The sequence below is a fragment of the Bos taurus genome, chromosome 17 (genome assembly GCF_002263795.3).
Source record: "Bos taurus isolate L1 Dominette 01449 registration number 42190680 breed Hereford chromosome 17, ARS-UCD2.0, whole genome shotgun sequence".
NCBI lineage: Eukaryota > Metazoa > Chordata > Mammalia > Artiodactyla > Bovidae > Bos > Bos taurus.
Window position 1 is genome coordinate 17,562,023 of NC_037344.1, and position 20,407 is coordinate 17,582,429.

The 20,407-nt window shown below is 45.0% G+C and overlaps 1 protein-coding gene across 4 annotated transcripts in view; it reads left to right on the forward strand.

Moving 5' to 3' along the window:
* Window positions 1-20,407, forward strand: part of MAML3 (mastermind like transcriptional coactivator 3) — a 460,203-nt gene that overhangs the window by 1,308 nt on the left and 438,488 nt on the right. Inside the window, exon 1 of one of the 4 annotated variants that reach the window (XM_059876256.1) lies at window positions 1-20,407. This exon is cut by the window's right edge and continues 17,937 nt beyond it. The exons of 2 other annotated variants lie outside the window; for them this stretch is intronic. The gene's annotated coding sequence lies outside the window, so the exon portion shown is untranslated. One more of the 4 variants, XM_024977576.2, reaches the window with a different exon arrangement.

Genomic DNA, 20,407 nt, shown 5'->3' on the forward strand with positions numbered 1-20,407 from the left:
TTAACAAGGGGGCGCGGGGATCTGATTTGCACGGCGGGCGAGGTGGGCTGAAGCCGAAGGGTTAACGTCAACTTTTTTGAGGTAAAAGCTGCCGTCGCCGCTACCTGTTAATCTGTCAGGGTTGTCAGATTTGGGGAAGAGGGGGCGAGAGGGGGGGAAGCCAGTCACGACTGCAAGGGGCGGAGGGAGCCTAGAGGAGCGTCGGAGTAAGGCACTGGAAAAGTTTTACCCCCCTCTCCCTTTCTTAGATACCGATGTGAAAGAGTGTACCGAGTTGAAACCTCGCTCCTCCTCCTCACCGCTCCCTACCCCATCCCTCACCTCGCCTCCTGGGCTCCCCAGACCCGTCCCCCTTCGCCCACCCCGCTCAGCACATCCGCTGGGTGTAGGGAGGAATTGATGCTGTCGCAGATTCTGGGCGGGCACCAGGCTCTCGAACCCCGTGGGGAGGAGGAGGGACGGAGATGCTCTCGCCTCCTCTCCCCGGCTCACCCACTTTGGGCTGAGAAAGTCTAAGAGTTTTGTGAATGAACTTTGAAGTGGGTGAGAAACAAGCGAGGGTGGACGCGCGCCCGCGCGCGCGTCGGTGAGGGCGCGCGCGGATGCGGGGCGCGGGTGCGCTCCCTCGCGGTTCGAGACCCCCAGCTGGCCCGGCAGGTGGAGCAGCCCCGAGGGTCGAGGCAGGAGCGGCTCGCCGGGGCGGGAGGGGAGAGAGACTCCCTGGGCTTGCGCCGAGAGTCCCCGCCACGCAACTTCGCAGGGGATTCTCTCCCTTCCTCCTTTTAAACTTGCTTGCACAGAGCTTTCTCCGCTTCTGTCTCCCGCCCCGTTCCCCACCAACTTTCCGGGCCTGTCTGATAAGCCTGGAGGAGTGGAAGGTAGTGGGGAGGTGAAAGAGGCTTAAATGGCTGGGTGGGTGGGTTCGAGGTAGGAGGAGCAGCCAATGGCTTAACTTCTCGGGAGGAAGGGGCAGTTCCCACCCCCTAACCCTGAGGGTAGAATCCTTTCTCCTATCTCCACTCTCCGGTTCTTTGGCTTTCCTTTCGGGGTTGGGGCGGGGGGGTTGGGAGCCGGAAGTTTGGGAAAGGTGTCTGCAGCCCCCTCCCCCGCCGCGCCGCCCTGGTTTGGGTTGCGCGCGTGTGCGGGGTGGGGCGGGCGGTGGGAACCCAGGAGCGCAGCGGGGCCGTGCGCCTTCGCCCGTTTACCCCGCAGACCGCACCTCGATGGGCGGTGCGGGAGGCCCTGTCGGTGTGCGGCGTATCAATAGCGCACGTCCCCGGTCTGAGGGTCGTAGGCGCCCGGGGTGGTGCGGGTGCTGGCGCGGGCTTTCACCGGGCGTTCCGTGACAAAGAGCCGGCTGGGGGGAGGGGAAGAGGAGAGGCCACTGCGCTCACTCCCCACCTCCCCCCACCCGGCACGTGAAGAGGAACAATTTGTTTATCTTGGGCTTCAAGAATCCTTCCCTCCTCCGGGTTCTGCGAGGCCGCCCAGCCCCTCCTCCCTCCCCTCCCTCCTCGGCGCGATCCTGCCCAGTCCCGCCGGCAGCACCTTCCCTCCTCCTTTTCCTTCGCCTCCCCGCCCCCCCCTTCTTTTCCTCCTCCCACCTTCCTCGAGCCCGCCTTCCCCCTCCCTTCTGGAACGCGGCCGTGGGGGAGGGAGCGGGAGGCGCTTTGTCCGCTTCGCCGCCGGGCTCGGCTCGGGAGGCCGCCCGGCTGGGAGGGGCGCTGCGCCTGGCGGCCCTGCCCCTCCCCTGGGGACCCGCGCTCCCCCCGCGCCCGTGCGCGAAGAGGCGGACACGGTGGGGAGGAAGAACGACGGTCACAGAGTCAAGGAGGGAGGTTCTCGCTTTACAAACAGGAAGCCGAAAACCACTGACACCCTAGCTTTTCTGATTGTACCCGGAGGCGGGGCGGACCTGCATCTCGACTGTATCTCGCGTGCCCTGGTGGTACCCATTTCTCTCCGGGTCCGCGCCGTCTGTCACTCCCCGCCCCCTTTAGGCCCTTCCACGGACGAGGAGACTCACTTTTGTACCTAAGACTCAAGTAGCATTTGAAAGGCACTGGGAATGTCACCCTTGCCTGCTACACCCTCTTTTCCTGTTTTTTTTTTTTTGTAAGCTCCACGCGCTCGGATTGCGTAGGAATGGGCTTCTTTTGGGAGGTTCCAAAATCTTAGTCCCACCGCCTCACTGCCGACCTTTCGGGATTGGAGGACTACCGCGCCAGCTGGGCAACGCGGGAACAAAAGCCGGTGCCCGGTCGCTTTTGATCGCAGGCGAGAGCAGTACAGTTTGCAGCCAGAAAGTTTTAGCGTTTGGGTTGTGTTCCCTCGTGGGGCCATATGGGCCCTGGGAGGGGTAGAGAGGAGGGGGACTCCTGGTGCGCGCGCCTGGGTTACGATACACCCGCAGGTGGGAGACAGTACGGGGTCCTGATGTTATCTGGAAGGACGCAGCAAGCCCAAACCAGAGCTTGCTTTTGAAAATGAAAAGATAGAGCTTACTTGAATAGACGAGTCGTAAGCTGTACATTTCATGGCGAATCCCAGTTCAGCAAGTTAACAACTAAATTTGAAAAATGATTGCCTGAAAATAACATTTTTCTGTCAGTTTTATGACAATAATTTAGCTTATTGATGAGACTGATGTACAGGAGTATATTTTAGCTTCAAGTGTATTTCATACGTGCATCTCCCATTGATACGTGGCACAAGTTTGTGTGATGAGTGTAATGAAAATCAACAGCCTCCAATCTTAAGCCGAGTTGCATGTAAATTCTATGTACCATATAAAATAAAGGGGAACAAATTAACATCCTCCTCTACAAGTTATTTTTGCTTTAAAGATAATTAGTTCAAAATTTTACATAGATCCCTGAAATGAAAGAGTATTTCAACTTGACCTGTTTAAGAGGTAAAAATCTTGAGAGAACAGGTTGCAAAGAAAATGTTGATCTTGAATTAGCAGCTGGATTTTAGTTGGGCTCTGGGAGAGGGGGCACAGAGCAATTATATTTTGTTCTTAGATTGAGCTATTTGGAAGGCCTTAAAGAAAAGCAACAGTCAACCAGAGTCAGATAATAATAATGGTGATGATAAAAATAAAGATGAATAGGATTTTTTTTTCTGTTTTATTGCTATTGTTTACCTTCTTAGGGCCAATATGTCTAAAGTACTAAATATCGATTAGTTCTCTTTCTGCTTGATTTGGGTTCAGAAGGCAGTCTAATAATCAAGGCTTACCTCTTTTGATTTGTTTTCTTACCTTTCACATTTACAAGCATAGACATGAAAAACAAGCAAGCAATCCAGAAGCAGGGTGGGTGAGGAGACAGAAATCTTCCTTGGCTCCAGGCTCCTGGAAAGGGCTTAGGTTTTTGTATGGGTCCATAATAGCCTGGGCTTCCCAGGTGGCATAGTGGTAAAGAATCCACCTGCAAGAGAGGCAGGAGATGTGGGTTTGACCCCTGGGTTGGGAAGATCCCCTGGAGAAGGAAATGGCAACCCACTCCAGTGTTCTTGCTTGGGAAATGCCATGGACAGAGGAGCCTGGCGGTCTACAGTCCATGGGGTTGCAAACAGCAGGACGTGACTGAGTACACACATCATAGCCTGTTAGAGAGTAGATGGCCCAGGCCTGGGTTTGAAGCTGCATTCCCTCAGGTGAAAGATAGTTTCTAGACATGTAGTTAAATGACTTTCTCTACACACTATTTATTCAGAAGGGTCTCACCCCCATGCCCCCACCCCCAAGAGTTGCTGGTAAGAACAGTGCAGTTGAAAAGATGGGTTTTCCTGAAGTAGTTTTGCTTGTTGTAGCAGAATGAGACATTGTTCATTTTCTATACTTGAAACTGATCCCCTGGATAAAATTTTAAGATAAATTCCAATTGACAAGTTCATTCTCATTCAGGCATACCAAATGCTGCATGAGGATGCAGCCTTCAGAATCCCAAATGGTGGTAGTTTACTTGACCTGGATATATTCTGTTTTCATGACCTTTCTACTTATCAGCACTATCATAACTTTAACAGTGTGCTTAATTTATACACAGCTTAGAGACTGCATAAATCTATGTGATTTCTGCTCTTAAGAGTTTATCACGTTGTTTATTTGATAATAAGCAGATTAAATGCTGAGTTTTAGAGAAAACTACAGTCTATCCAAAGTGTTTGCATTTCTAGTCTTTTCTTTGGAAAAGACCCTGATGCTGGGAAAGATTGAGGGCAGGGGGAGAATGGGACAACAGAGGATGATACGGTTGTATGGCATCGATAGACATGAGTTTGAGCAAGCTCTGGGAGTTGGTGATGGACAGAGAGGTCTGTAGTGCTGCAGCCCATGGGGTTGCAAAGAGTCGGACATGACTGAGCAACTGAACTGATCCAAAGTGTTCTTTCTCATCACCTCCTGGAAGAGATATAGGAAATATCAATATACTAGTCCAGGGCTAAACCTCTTTATAAATGAAGCTGGTTTGCCTTTGCTTATCCTGTTGAAGGTAAATTGTTGGCTTTGTAGTCAAGTGTTTTTGCAAGCCTGTTATGTCAAACCATTTCTGAATCTTTCTTATGAACCTTTCTCTGGCTTATCCTTCTACTGCTCTTCTGGGTGGTAGGATTTGACAGTATCTCTCGAAAAACTTGCCATAGCCCACACAGGGTGTGCCTTAAGTTTGTGAAAAACTTTTTGAAATTTCATTTCTCTTCACAAGTGTTTGTCTTTTAATTCTCAAGAAGCATTAAAAAAGAAGAAGGCCAAGAAGCACCAATACATACTTAATTGTGTTATGTATGTTCTTTAGTTGTGGTACATTTTATTTAGTAATGGGTAGCCAATGATCAGAAAAGTAAAAGCATAGTTAGTCATTTATCATAATCTAAAATGCTCTTCAGGCTGAGTTTCTTATCAGGGGAAGCTGAGTTTTCAGGGGGATAGCATGTTTGATGCTTTCTATCCTGCGTCGTTAGAATCTTTGGAGGTGTTCTGCCACCTGATACGAAGAAAATAAACAGTCCATGGATATGGTGTACTGACATTTCCGAAAGCAGGATGAGAAGTTTAAACAGTGAAATGGAGCTGTACAGAGTTGTTTCCTACATATCTCTCTGAGACTGATAGCCAACTGTTGTGAAAAAGGTTTCCTGATTGGGTTTTCCCATTCGGTTGAGATATGAATGCAGGACTCTTTCTCTCTCTCTCATTAGTGCTGCTACCGGAGAAGGAATCCAGTATAATAAACCATTCTGTACACTACACAGTAATTTTTGAAGACATCTCTAGTACTTATGTTTTATTTAATGTCATGGAGTTTTACTTGTGATCAGTGTTCCTTGTGTGTTAATTAACACTTCTGTGCTACATTCCTGAGCTTAAGATGGCTAACTTCTGTCATCTCTTTCCACATTACCCATCATAGAGAACTGTGACATCAATCAGACATCAAAATCTTATAAAAAGGGACATATTTAAAACTCAGTCCCAAGGTTTTCATAATATTTGCGTTTTAATTCTCCCAAATAGCTTTGCATTTTCAGAGGCTGATTACTGAGTTTTCGGATCCAGCTGTTTGCTTTGTTTTTCTTTTCTGCGCCTGCTGCCAACCTTTTGGTCTTTTCACTGATCTTTCGCACTTTTACCAAAGGTTGGGAAGAAGCAAGAAGAAGACGATTTTAGTGCTTCCTCCTAAGTAATGAATTGGATAAGATATCAATTATTTTGGATTAATTATGGGTTTAGTTTAGTATACCATTTATTCTTCATTAGTGCAAATCATAGAGAATAGACTGAATTTTTAAATGTCATTCATACATTTTACGGTACTGGTACCCAGTTCATAGTGCTTCATAGAAGTGAAAATGCTAAATCACACTCTTGCATCCAAGACTTTGACAATGTAGTATTTTTTTGGTAGATTTTCAGTATTATTTAAGCTAGGTTTAAGGGAATAACAGGTCTTTGTTATTTAGTCACCATTAGCCTTGATGCTAGTGACTTCATAACAGTTTCAGGCTGTCATTCCCCGTTTGCATGACATTTTAAGTAAAATAATATGCTTATTTGCCTGTTGTTTCAAACTAATTTGACACTACAAAAAAAGTTGATTTACAGATGACCATGCTGGAGTTATTGGATCCCCCAAATTAAATTTTCATTAAAAAATACAAACACATTCTTTTCAGACAAACACATTCCAAAAATTCATTGATTCATGTTTGTGAGATGGAAACGGAACTTTTGGAAAATTGACTAATTAATTTTCCTAAACTTAGAAAAACAAAACACTTTTTTTTGTTGTTGTTTAGCAAAGCTTTCATTCCAATCCCAAAGAAAGGCAATGCCAAAGAATGCTCAAACTACCACACAATTGCACTCATCTCACACGCTAGTAAAGTAATGCTTAAAATTCTCCAAGCCAGGCTTCAGCAATATGTGAACCGTGAACTTCCTGATGTTCAAACTGGTTTTGCAAAAGGCAGAGGAACCAGAGATCAAATTGCCAACATCCGCTGGATCAAGGAAAAAGTAAGAGAGTTCCAGAAAAACATCTATTTCTGCTTTATTGACTATGCCAAAGCCTTTGACTGTGTGGATCATAATAAACTGTGGAAAATTCTGAAAGACATGGGAATACCAGACCACCTGATCTGCCTCTTGAGAAATTTGTATGCAGGTCAGGAAGCAACAGTTAGAACTGGCCATGGAACAACAGACTGGTTCCAAATAGGAAAAGGAGTTCGTCAAGACTGTATATTGTCACCCTGTTTATTTAACTTATATGCAGAGTACATCATGAGAAATGCTGGACTGGAAGAAACACAACTGGAATCAAGATTGCTGGGAGAAATATCAGTAACCTCAGATATGCAGATGACACCACCCTTATGGCAGAAAGTGAAGAGGAACTCAAAAGCCTCTTGATGAAAGTGAAAGTGGAGAGTGAAAAAGTTGGCTTAAAGCTCAACATTCAGAAAACGAAGATCATGGCATCCGACCCATCACTTCATGGCAAATAGATGGGGCAACAGTGGAAACAGTGTCAGACTTTATTTTGGGGGGCTCCAAAATCACTGCAGATGGTGACTGCAGCCATGAAATTAAAAGATGCTTACTCCTTGGAAGGAAAGTTATGACCAACCTAGATAGCATATTCAAAAGCAGAGACATTACTTTGCCAACAAAGGTCTGTCTAGTCAAGGCTATGGTTTTTCCTGTGGTCATGTATGAATGTGAGAGTTGGACTGTGAAGAAGGCTGAGCGCCGAAGAATTGATGCTTTTGAACTGTGGTGTTGGAGAAGACTCTTGAGAGTCCCTTGGACTGCAAGGAGATCCAACCAGTCCATTCTGAAGGAGATCAGCCCTGGGATTTCTTTGGAAGGAATGATGCTGAAGCTGAAACTCCAGTACTTTGGCCACCTCATGCGAAGAGTTGACTCATTGGAAAAGACTCTGATGCTGGGAGGGATTGGGGGCAGGAGGAGAAGGGGACGACAGAGGATGAGCTGGCTGGATGGCATCACTGACTCGATGGATGTGAGTCTGAGTGAACTCTGGGAGTTGGTGATGGACAGGGAGGCCTGGTGTGCTGCGATTCATGGGGTCGCAAAGAGTCGGACACGACTGAGCGACTGATCTGATCTGAGCAAAGCTTAAAGAACTAAAGGAATAATACTGGATAAACTTACTCAGAAGATGGAGTTGAGGGCCTGCCATATAATGAATACTTAAAGATCATAGTGGTCCATCCCGTGGATCGGAGAAGATGCACAGTTTTGTTGTTTTTAAATATACCTGGCTATTCCATCTGTTAAACAGTTGAGGGACTTTTTAGCTATGGATAAGCAACTCCATTTGGGAAAGAAGCACAGTGTTCCTTTAGGGCCACCATACATATGTGCATAGAAAAAGCCATTACTACTATGGTTCAGGGTTTTTTTTAAGGGCAAGCTGTGCCTACTATTCTTGGGGGAATTTAATAAAAATCTCAAAAGACCTGCAGTACTTCCTCTGACATAAGGAAGGTGATTTCTTAAGAATAATTTAGACACCTCTCTTTAATTATTTGGACCTTCCATTAGTTAGAATGACTTTTATGCTGAAGTTGTTTAGTCACAAAGTAGTATCTGACTTTTTGCCACCCCATAGACAGCAGCCCACCAGGCTCCTCTGTCTCTGGGATTCTCCAGGCAAGAATACTGGAGTGGGTTGCCAATTCCGTCTCCAATGCACACAAGCATGCTAAGTCGCTTCAGTCGTGTTTGACTCTGTGCAACCCCATGGACAGCAGCCCACCAGGCTCCTCTGTCCACAGGATTCTCCAGGCAAGAATACTGGAGTGGGTTGCTGTTTCCTTCTCCCCTCTACTAACTATCTCCCAGATACTGTTCATGTCCATTGAGTCAGTGATGCTGTCTAAACATTTTATCCTCTGCTGCTGCTTTCTCCTTTTGCCTTCAATCTTTTCCAGCATCAGGGTCTTTTCCAATGAGTCGTCTCTTTGCATCAGATGCTGAAGTAGAATCTTGTAAAGTAAGAGTAACTAACACTCATCTTCCTTCAGCAGTGGCTTAACAACCATAGACAACTTGAATGAAATATTTAAACTAACAGCCTCCAGAATGTCTTAACTCCTTAAGTCCCCATTCTATTGGGTAGAATCTAGTTTTGTAATGTTTCATATTACGGACTCTCTGATCCTTAACACAGTCACTTGTGCTTGTGAAGACGTTAGAACCATTACCCTATCTCTCTAACAGTATCTCTCTCCACCTCCAGAAAACACATGTCAGGACAGGGGCTTCTTTTCCTTCAAAAGAAAAGGCTGAAATGTTGAGTCTATTTGTGCAGATTCAACCTGGGTTGTAACTGTGACTCAAAAGGATTGCACAGCTCTAAAGACAAGCTCTGCTAGTGCCCTTCCTTCTCACAGTGGTGGGTTATTTTTCCTTCTTTGATTGTTTGTTAGATGCTGAAAGTAACTCGATGATTGAGAGTGAATCTAAAGGGACTGGTTCCCAGTAAAAGACTTTAAGAAACTCTAGTGGTAAGAGAGAGAGGCAAGAGGTGGGTGAGGATTTTGGAGGCATCTCCCGAAATGGATGGCAAGAGAGGTTTTGCTCATTTGGGGTAAAGAGTATCCTGGTGCCTTGGGAGTTTATGGCAGTAACATATGATTTTAGTAGTCTATTCTGAACCTGCAGACATTGCTAAAACTCAAATATATATTTTTCCGAGCTAATGTTAAAATCATTTGTATCTGAAAAAAAAAAATTCCTGAAATATTTCCCTGCTTCTTTAAATGACTACCTCTGCCATTTAAGTGGGTTTACCACAGGATTCTTTGAAATCAGAGAGTCTCCTTTAGTGGAGATTTTGCCCCCAGCCTGAACATTTGGCAGTGTTGGGAGACATTTTCAGTTGTCACAGTTGGAGGGTGCTACTGGTGTCTAGTCGGTAGAAGCCAGAGACGCTGTTAAACCTCCTAAACACAACCGCAGCAAAGAATCACCGTGTCCAAAGGATCAGTGTTGCTGCTACTGAGAAACCATGCCTTAAACAAGGAGCTCCCTTAGAATGCTGAAAATACAGTGAGGCTTTCTTTACAGCTTTTCAAAAACACTCTTACTACTTGCAGGGTGGAGAGGGGAGCGGTGTTGCCATGAGATAGACAGCCAGTCCCTGGGAAGAAGGGAACCTTGACCCGGTCATGCTGGTTTCCTCCATCAGCTTCTTTACAGCCAAGATTTCTTAAGTAGAACAAACACTAAAAAGCCTTGGCCTGTGCCTGGCCGGCTCCTATCTGGATGAGTTGCCTAGCATCTCTGAGCATTTTCCCATCTCCCTGCCGGAGCGGTTGTTTGGCTCAAATGAATTAATATACGTAAGACTTCCAAAGATTTTATGGTGCTACGTAAATGCTGGGCTTGTTTTTATGAATTACTTTCCTATCACTTTTTGCCTCCTACTGAAGGCAATGGCACCCCACTCCAGTACTCTTGCCTGGAAAATCCCATGGATGGAGGAGCCTGGTAGGCTGCGGTCCATGGGGTCGCTGAGGGTCGGACACAACTGAGCAACTTCACTTTCACTTTTCACTTTCATGCATTGGAGAAGGAAATGGCAACCCACTCCAGTGTCCTTGCCTGGAGAATCCCAGGGACAGGGGAGCCTGGTGGGCTGCCATCTATGGGGTCGCACAGAGTCGGACACGACTGGTGACTTAGCAGTAGTAGCAGTAAGTGCAGACTTAGAGTGATCTGAGGCTTATTTCACTCATGGGGAAGCCGAGGTGTCATGGCAAGGTCCTGAACAACTGCTACATATTGGATACTATTTCTAGGTGCGGGGGATTCAGTAATGAACCCAGGTCCTTACTGTCATTGGACTCACAGCAGAGCATCATTTATGTTTCAGATGAGCTGGGTAAAATAGTCTTTGTGGTTTGATGAGAACATGTTAATGGAAATCGTTAACAAGCTAACAGGGATTCCCAAGTGGCTCAGCAGTAAAGAATCTGCCTGCTGAGAAATGTGGGTTCCATCCCTGGGTCAGGAAGATCCCCTGGAGGAGGAAATGGCAACCCACTCCAATATTCTTGGGCTTCCTTGGTGACTCAGACGGTAAAGAATCCACTTGCAATGCAGGAGACCTGGGTTCAATCCCTGGGGCAGGAGGATTCCTTGGAGAAGGAAGTGGCAACCCACTCCAGTATTCTTGCCTGGACAGAGGAGCCTGGCAGGCTACAGAATGTGGGGTTGCAAAGAGTCAGACATGACTGAGCAACTGAGAATGCACAGGCCATAAGCTAACATTTAAGGAAATCCTAAGGATACTAGATGCTTTGTATCCTCTTGCAAGTTTTCTATAGTTTCTGGCACTGCTTTCTGTAGCAACATTTATTTCACTGTTTTTCAAATAAAATCACTTTGTGGAGGGGAGAGGATTAGTTGGTGTGGTGGAGAATAAGATTAAAGGGTGATTGTTAAAAACAAGGCTTTAAAAACAAGAAAGATCAGTTTTCTTTCTTTTTTTTTTTGGAGTAGATGCCCCTGGCGGGCTACAGTCCTTGGGGTTGCAAAGAGTCAGGCATGACTGAATGACTAAGCACACACACACACACACATTGGCACCATAACCACGGCTTGACGTCAAGCTTTTAGAAGAAATTAGAGAGAGAGAGAGTATTTGGAAAGGAACAAGCAGGAAGGCACAGGGACTTGAAACCATGTCACATGAAGAGCAGTTGGAAGACCTGGAGGTGTTTAGTCTGATTTGGGGGATGATATGATTGCTTTCTTAAAATATTTGAAGGGCTGTCATGTGAAGAAAGGATTAGATGCACTCTTTGTGGCCTCCAGGGGATAAAGTTAGGATCAGTGGCTGGCGATTATTTGAAGCAAAGTTTGGTTTAATATATTAAAAAAACAATTATATGAAAATAGAAACTGTTCACAGATGAAATGGGCTGTGTTGATGAGCCAGAATGTTCCAGCAGAAGTTGTTCAGTTAGCTGAAATGTTGGTGATGACAACATCCTTCTTTTTTTAATGATAAAACTTTTATTAAACAATATGAAAATAAAATACCAGTTATTAGAGGATAGGGCCTTTGTCTCTTTCTTCCTCTTCATATCCTCATGATAGAAAAAGAACTACCTGGGAATTCCCTGGCGGTTCAGTGGCTAAAACTCTATACTTTCACTGCCAACGATCTGGGTTTGATCCCAGGTCACGGAGCTAAGATCGCACAAGCCACTTGATGCAGCCACAAAAAAAAAAAAAAGTTGTGTCTGACTTTGTGACCCCATGGACTATGGCCCCGCAGGCTCCTCTGTCCATGGGATTCTCCAGGCAAGAATACTGGAGTGGGTTGCCATCCTCCTCCAAGGGATCTTCCTGACCCAGGGATTGAACTCTCATCTCCAGAATCTTCTGTATTGGCAGGTGGATTCTTTAGCATTGTGGCACCTGGGAAGCCCCCCATTCCAGAATAAAATATCACAAAACTGATTGAGTGATCCCATACTTTGAGAGACCGATAGTTTCTCATTTTTTGCCAATTAAGCCTTACTTAATTGCAATGGACATCCTTATCCATTTATCCTTGTACATATGTGAGATTTCTGTAACACAAATTTGGACTTTCTTCCATATATGTAATATGTATAAACAGAAGAAGTCTGTTTCTTCTGAAGAAGCCAAATCTCTTAATCTAATATTGTTTAACATGGATCCTGGATCTTATTTATTACAATCCATTTTAGGGCAAGTGATAATTGTGTCTCCTGAAAAATATGGCTTTAAAAAAAAGTATCAGCTCTAGCGCTTGGTGTGTGTCACTGCACTCTGCGTCAACACTGTTAATTTTTAAAGGCTGTATATCTGGTCATACATCTTACAGAAATGACTTTCTTTCTTTTCATCTGGTCCCAGTGGCGAAGTGAGTAGGAGTCTAGTTAACCAGCGCTGGTTCAGGCTGTGAACATGGGACATTCACTGTCTTGAACAACTTCTGTAGTTCTCTGTACCTTTCTTGAGCTTGGTGTTCTCCAGGCCTGCATGGCTTTATGTGTAAAATATCTTTCTGTGGGTGGCACGGTACCTGGGGTGGCCACGCGTGCAGGTTTGAGTGGTCATAAAAATCACAGGTCTGTGAGTTGCCACTTCATCTAGGCTCAATTACCCTGACTAATCCAGTCATCTGTGTAACATGGTAATAACAACCTGCTGACCTGGCCAGCTGAAGAAAATGCATCAAAATGGACTTGCCTCGACAGTTGCTCTCCAGTGTTTGTTTAGACAGGAGAAATCCTATCACTTTTCAGCATACAGGTGAGGTGGTCTCAAGACTACCCTTCTTTGCCATTTTCATTTACCTTTGGCATGGCAGCTGCCCTCCAGTAAGATTCTCAGAACTATAGTCTGTATTTTTATAAGAGCCGGAGCAGTTTGGCTCCAAAATCTATACTCTTGGCTACAGTGTTGTTCTGCCTTTGCCAGACTGAAGAGTTCTGTCTTGAAAAGATGGTGTGAGCGGCTGCCTTTTCAAAAGAACCATGCTCTCCGCAGAAGCAGTCCTCACCTGCCTTTAGGTTTTCAGATCTGTTTGAACAGGAGCCCAGCATGAAGATCCCTGGACGTGTTGGTCCTTGGTTAGCTCTGCTGTTTTATTTTTATAAGATTTTTATTTTTTTGATGTGGACCATTTAAAAAGTTTCGGTGGTAAAGAATCCGTCTGCCAATGTAGGAGGTCCAGGAGATGCGGGTTGGATTCCTGGGTTGGGGAGATCCCCTTGTAATAGGAAATGACAAGCAACTCCAGGATTCTTGCCTGGAGAATCCCATGGACAGGGAAGCCTGGTGGGCTGCAGTTCATGGGGCTGTAAAGAGTCGGACACAACTGAGCACTCACTCGTTGAATTGGTTACCATATTCCTTCTGTTTTATGTTTTGGGTGTTTGGCCTTCAGGCATGAGGGACCTCAGCTCCCCAACCAGGGATTGAATCCCTGGTAGCACCCTCATCGGAAGGCCAAGTCTTTGCTGTCTCCTCTTTGCTGTCTCCTGGCCCCACATACCTCTGGCCTTGGTGACCCTCTCTCCTCATCTCCTTTACCACCAACTCATGTTTTACCTCTGTCACAGTGGCAGTGGGGCCTGGAGACTTGTACAGAATGTCGGTGGCGGTGATTTGAACCACAGAAGTAAACCAAAGGTGGAGCTGTAGGTGACTGGCCTCCACTTTAGAGGTCATGCTCTCCCCAGTGATTCCAATAAACCAGATGTTCTGCTTCGGTTGTTGATCTAGATACTAACTACTGACAGCCATTTTCTGTGCTTCTATTTCCTTTAGCCGCACCACACAGCATCTTGGTGAGAAAAGCCCCTTTGGCCAGCTAAGCTAATGCAGCTGTGTGCACAGTGCAGACTTTAGGGGAGGGGCTTCAGTCTAAAGACAGCTAGATATCTTCTGCCCCAGTAGCTTACATAGCAAGAGCTGGTTAGGCACATGAAGTAAGGACCTTGCTCCTGATCCTGAAACTGGGCCAGCCAGGACGATCCACGAAGACATCCTTCAAGTTGCTGGTCGGATCATGCAATGCCAACTTCAACCTCTGACTCTTCTGCTGACCGTCAAGTTTAAACAGTCGGGTTTCGTTTTTGCTAGTCTACTCTCCCTCTGAGGAGTGTCATCTGACTTTCTCTGTGTTTGTTTCTGATTTTTCCTGGATCTGTTTCTTTCATTTCTAGCACCCAGATGTCTTCTTTGAAGGATGACTTCCATGAATGTAAAAGGTGGACAGCTGCCTTGCATTTTGCCCCAAGTATAACATTGAACCTCTACACTGATGGCAGACAGTATAAATGGTTCTCTGTTTTGAATATTAGTTATTTCATAGATATCTGACTATAGCTGTTAGGTTAAAAACTACTTTCTAAAGGCTGGTAATATTATAGCAGTGCTGCAATAAACTTTTAATTTCTAGTCCCTTTAAAAAGCATTTTCTTATTTCCTTTTGAAAGAGTCCAGAGGTGATTTTTGATAGATAAGAAATGCTCAGAATCAAGTCTTATCTCATTATGGAGTTTTTTAAAAAACATACCTTATCAAAAGTATGTTTTAGACATTTTTTTTTAAAGAAAGTCAAATTACTATGGATATAATTCCTGCAGAGGAATACCTGGAGGTTAACATTAACATTTATGCAAAGAAATCGGACATATGTCGAAGCTTGACAAAATTTCCTGGATAGTACGTAAAAGAAATACAACTGTTTTAATGGTTTGACCTTGAGGTTTGGCTTCAGAATGGCTACGTGATAATAATTCCAGAGTTCCCCTAGGGGGTAAAACATATATCCCCTATGCTGTTTAGTCGCTAAGTTGTGTCCAACTCTTTGTGACCCTGTGGACTGTAGCCCGCCAGGCTCTTCTGTCCATGGAATTTTCCAGGCAAGAATACTGGAGTGAGCTGCCATTTCCTTCTCCAGGGGATCTTCCCAACCCGGGGATCGAACCCTGGTCTCCCGAATCACAGGCAGATTCTTGACTGTCTGAGCCACCAGGTACCTGCTGGCATATTCTGTTTTGGTACCTTTCGCCCCAGTTCTAACCCACTGTGGGACTTCAGCCCACCCTTTCTCCTGGCTGCCATGAGAACACGTGTGGCTGTAGCAGTGGCCCGCTTCACAGAATCTGCAGGTGGTATCTGTCTTTAATCACTTCGGGTATTTCCTTACAGTGAGGTCTGCAGCTCAGCACCTCTCCGGTTGTAGCATTCCCTTACTATTCACATCCTGCAGTAGCCCTTTCCCGGGAGAGCCTCTGAAGTTGAGCAAACAGAGGTGGTTTATATAAAGAAGCAACTTTCTCAGTTTAGGAGTTGTTACAGCTGAAAGGTTGAAAACGTCTTTTTCTGTGTAACTGGGAATTCCTAAATGGTTTGCAGCTGCTATTGGATTTTTTGAAGACACATTCGTTTTTCGTCACTGCAGCACAGAAACGACGCCTTTAGATTTTGGATTTCACGCAGCTTACTTCTTAGAACCTGTTGAAGGACTGTTGGGAAAAGCTATTTGTCACGACATTGAATAACTATACTGGAAAAAAATTTTTGGCAGATATGGACTAGGTCTGGAGACCCTGATGAACTTGGTCCATGCCACGGTACCTGGGAGGGTGGCAGAGCAGTACATATACTGGGGCTTTGTAGGTCTGGGATAACTCTCTTCTTGGCTATTGAAATTCAGATAGACTTGCTTTTTTTTTTTTTTTCAACCTTTGATTCTGTTCTTAGATTGAAAGAACTGATATGAATCATTCAGGGGCATTTTCTTTTAACTTGAAGTTTGTGGTCTGAGATTGGAGTTGGAACACTTGGAAATATGTAACAGTAGCTTTAAGGAAGGGAGCTTAATGACGGTGTGTGCAGGGCAGGCTGTGTGTCTGTTCCCTCTGCTGAGGTGCTGGTTGTCTGTGTTACTGGTTTGGTAGGCTCCGTGTTGATCTGTGGTCTGGAATGTCAAAGGACTGCCAACCTAAGAATTTTGCTTCCCTCTTTACCCTAAAGTGATGGTGTGGGAGTTTCTGGTACTGGCTCATGGGGGTGGGGACAGCCATATATGGAAGAGGGAAGGGGGATTGGCTGGCTTCGGCATTCTCATCCATTCTTCCTAATGCCATTTTATTACTCTATTAACAGAGAGTGGATACTCTGAATAATTATTTGTCTGTCTTTTCCTTCACAGTGTAATGCACACTTCACTTGTTTTCTTCAACTTTTTGTAATCTATGTGTTTATGATACACTGAAGAGCAATAAATTAGAGAAGAGAGATAATTAGCTTTGACAGCCTTACAGAACTGATACTGTAAGAGGAGGGAGCAAGAGGGTTGCTTTAGCAAAGGATTCCATGACTGGGTTTGAGTGAAATTATCCAGATAAATTCATCAGCTGTCTGGGTGGCCCGGGACATAGGAAGAAGTGGATTATGGTGTGATTTTTTAAGAATTTAAATATTTTTCATGGTTTAAAAAATATTTTTTATTCCCAATATAGATTTTTTTAAACCATTTTTAATTGAAGTGTAGTTAATTTTCCATGTTGTGTTAGTTTTAGATGTAAAGTGATTCAGATATATATATATATTCCTTTTTAGATACCTTTCCATTATAGGTTATTACAAAAGATACTGAATATAGTTCCCTGTGCTATCTAGTAGGTCCTTGTTGTTTAGATGTTTTATATATAATAGTGTGTATAACAATGTAGGATTTTTAGGTGGAGAGATTCAAGATACTGAGCAGTGAAATGGGAGGAAGAAACAGCAACTCGGCCACTGGTGTTAAAAATTCCTAATGTTCTCAGTGCCTCTTAATCTCTCTCTGAGCATGAGCCTGTGTCGTTTTTTGAGAGACCTTTGTTTAATAGCCCTCTTACATTAAAGGAAAGAGTTCCTCTCACTTTGGTGACTTGCCCATTGGGGGATGTGGCCTTTAAGAAACATGGTTCATTTGGCATATTAACTTGAGTTGGCAGTCCCTCCCAATTTGGGGATGCTTTGCATAGGAGACCTGTCTCAGTGTCTATAGGGAAGGAGGTTAACCATGGGTTGGCTTAAATTATTCCTAATATTGTACTTATTTTCTTTCTTTTGGATTGGAAAGAAAACGTGGAACAGAGTGTGAGCTTGACTTGGGCAAAAAGGGAGGGGAGGTGGGTAAAATTCACAGCATCTAATAAAAGAAATGAGCAAATAAGGCTCCTGTGTCACCATTATTCCTACGGTTTTTCCTCCCTGGGCCGGATCAAGCCCTCATCCACAGTGGAGGTCATGTGATACGGAAAAAAAGGGGTCTCTCTAGAATGTTCTGAGATATACCTGGTTAGTGCTCACAAGAGAGGAGAGAAGGCTGTGCAGAGGAGTTTCACTGGGAAAGAAAGTGTTGATCCAGGTCACTGTCAACTCTATGCCATGAGTTACTTTCAGTCACTGTGAGCTCTTAGCCACAGGGTCTCTAAGCATTGACTTAGGACTAGCTTGAAGGTGGGAGCTTGGAAAGGTTTGGCTTTTCCTGCACACAGAACCCCGTGTCACTGGAGATCAGCAGGAAGAGCTCCTTTAAAACGTCCAGCTTTTCTCCTCTCCACACCCAGGAACGGCTTCTGCTTCCCCCAACCCCCTCCATCCCTCTGTCTTTTGTTCCATGAATAAATATTATGTGGTTTGGTGCTCATTACTCTTTGATATGAAAAAAGGCAATTCATTAGGTTGAAGGAGGAGGGGGGAGGGAGACACCATTTTTCACCCGGCGCATCAAGCGCGGTTACACTGATTTGAATTCCCAGAAAAGTAATAAAACAGTGAAAATAATGATAAAACAGCGCCTGGGCTGACAGCTGTGCAGCACACAGGAGCCCGGCGCACAGGCCCCCGTGCTGCAGGAGGACAATATTGCCAAGCATATGGTGCCTGGCAACCCAGTTGCTGGACTCGGTCACCAGCTTTTGTCCGAGTGACTCAAGGCATCGGGCCTGTGGTGGCTCTTCAGAAACTTCTAGTCTCCTTGGCAGGAGGGCTCTTGGCTCCAGGCCAGCCGGGCTGTACTGTGGCTGACTCAGACTTGGGCAGCGTTCACGCCTCCTTCCTTTGGTCACTAATCAGATCATTTGTTCCAAAAGGAGAAACTAGGATCTTTTTTTTCCATCGCAGCCCAGTGGCTCCATAACCAAAGGGACATTTTCTGCAGGAATGCCAGTGAGTTATTAGAGACACATTAATTCACCGGGGCTCACTTCTGGTCAGAGTGACCAAGGCTTTGTTTTGTGTTTAGTACTTTTCAGATGTGCTTTGCATGTTCCCTCTTGATTCTTAAGACTAGGATAGCTAAAGCCAGCTAGTACCTTAGGGCCAGGGTTGCTGCTCCAAGGGAGCGTGTATACCCGTCTATCTAGTTTTTACAAGACACTGCTAAAATAGGCCCTTTGCTTAGCATGGGTGTATTTTTTAGATGTGTGAGGCTGGCATGTGTGTGTGCATAAAAAGACTAATTAACTCTACTTTGCTCAGAGGGTTCTCCTCGGCTGCGCCGTGACCATGCCCCACACCGGCCAGAGTTGTACCAGCATCCTGAATCCTTTACGACCTCAGCTTCTATGGAGTCAGGGTCACTCATTCTGGTTCCTTTCTTCTTGACTCCAGAGTGCAAGGAAAGACCCAGAAAGGCCACATGGTCCTGGGAGAGTGGCTCCTGCAAACGTAGCAGAAGGCGAGTTTCAGAGAGAATCACACTCCATGAGGAAGAGCGGTAGCCTGTGCTATTGTGCTGCGTGCCGGAGAATATTTTTATTTCAGGAGCTGAAAGGAGAAGACGGGTGGCATTGATACCCTGATTGAGGAGCACCAAATGTCACCATATTCTTGATCTCTTTGTGCATGTGTGCTAAGTCAATTCAGTCGTGTCTCTTTGCAACCTTATGGACGATAGCTCTCCAGGCCTCTCTGACCTTGGGATTCTCCAGGCAAGAATACTGGAGTGGGTTGCCATGTCTTCCTCCAGGGGTTCTTCCTGACCCAGGGATCGAACCCAGGTCTCCTGTCTCCTGCATTGGCAGGTGGATTCTTTACCACTAGTGGCGCTTGGGAAGCCCATTCTTGAAGTCTAGAGAACTTCTTTTTTTTTTTTTTTTTGGCAGAACACCCATAAAGCTTTCGTTTTGGTGTTGGAATGAGTGAATTTCTTTTTCTCCTGAACAAATGTCATTCCAAGGCCGAATCTGCTGGGAAAAAAATATACATATGTATGTGTATGTATATTTATTTATTTCTGTGATGTTCTACTAATGACTAATCAGAGATTACATTGGAACGCTCTGCGGGAACTGATACTTTTTCAGGCCTTTAGTTTTACATTTGTGATCACTGGCCTTGAAGAAAATGTTTCTATTTGAAGGAAAATAGATCTCTTCTATAAATCTGGTGTGAGTAATGAGGCCCTTGCTGCAGCCCTGGGGGGCCGGGAGGATCCGTGTCTGTGCCCCAGATGAGAGTCAGAGCATCCTGAAGAATGAGGGGTTCCTGTTTGCTATTTACTAGCTGGGTTGGTTCTAGAAGCTCCTTGATGCTGGGAACATGCTTTCAACCTTGCCTTAATGGTGTATTTTCACAAGTCATGTTCTGGGAGAGATATTTCAGCTTTTACTTTCCTGAGTTTCCTGAGTTAGGGGAACAATCTTTACCTTCTCTCCTTTTAAAAGATGGAAGCAAGAAAATGACTAAAAAAGACCCACACTTAACTCTTCGTCTTCCTTGTCCTGAGCACCGTGGAGCCACCCACAGCCACTGGGGAGGTTTTACTACAACTCTCACAGCCTCCCCCAGGGAGCGCTAGTGGAGAAGTTGGAAGGGATGAATAGGGGAGGAAGAAAGAGCTGGAAAGAAACGCGGGAGACAAGAGGAAGAAGGTGAGGGTAAGAAATAAGACGTTTTGGGGTATTAAGAGTAGGTGAATATTTAGATAGACAAAGGATCCTTGGTTCCACTGAATTAAGCTTGTGGATTCTCTTTGGCCGTTTTATATTTGCACAATAATATTAGACATTCTGTTATGCAGCACATTTATGGGATAAGCAGAGCTACAGTGAGACTCAGCTCACTTATCAGGTCACTCAGTGAGGAGGAGGCAAAGCAAAAGTAGAAACAGCCTATTGACATTCTGCGTTTGGTACAGCTTTTCCAGTTGGATGAAGAACCGTGAATCTGAAATTCTAGCTGTGTTGTTTTTCCGAACTATTAAGAAATAGAAATCTGCAGGGGCTATGGGGACAGTTCAATTAAAAAAACACTTGGCCCCCCCCCCAATGTGATTTGTATTATAATTATTTAATACCTAAAGGACTCTTATAATTG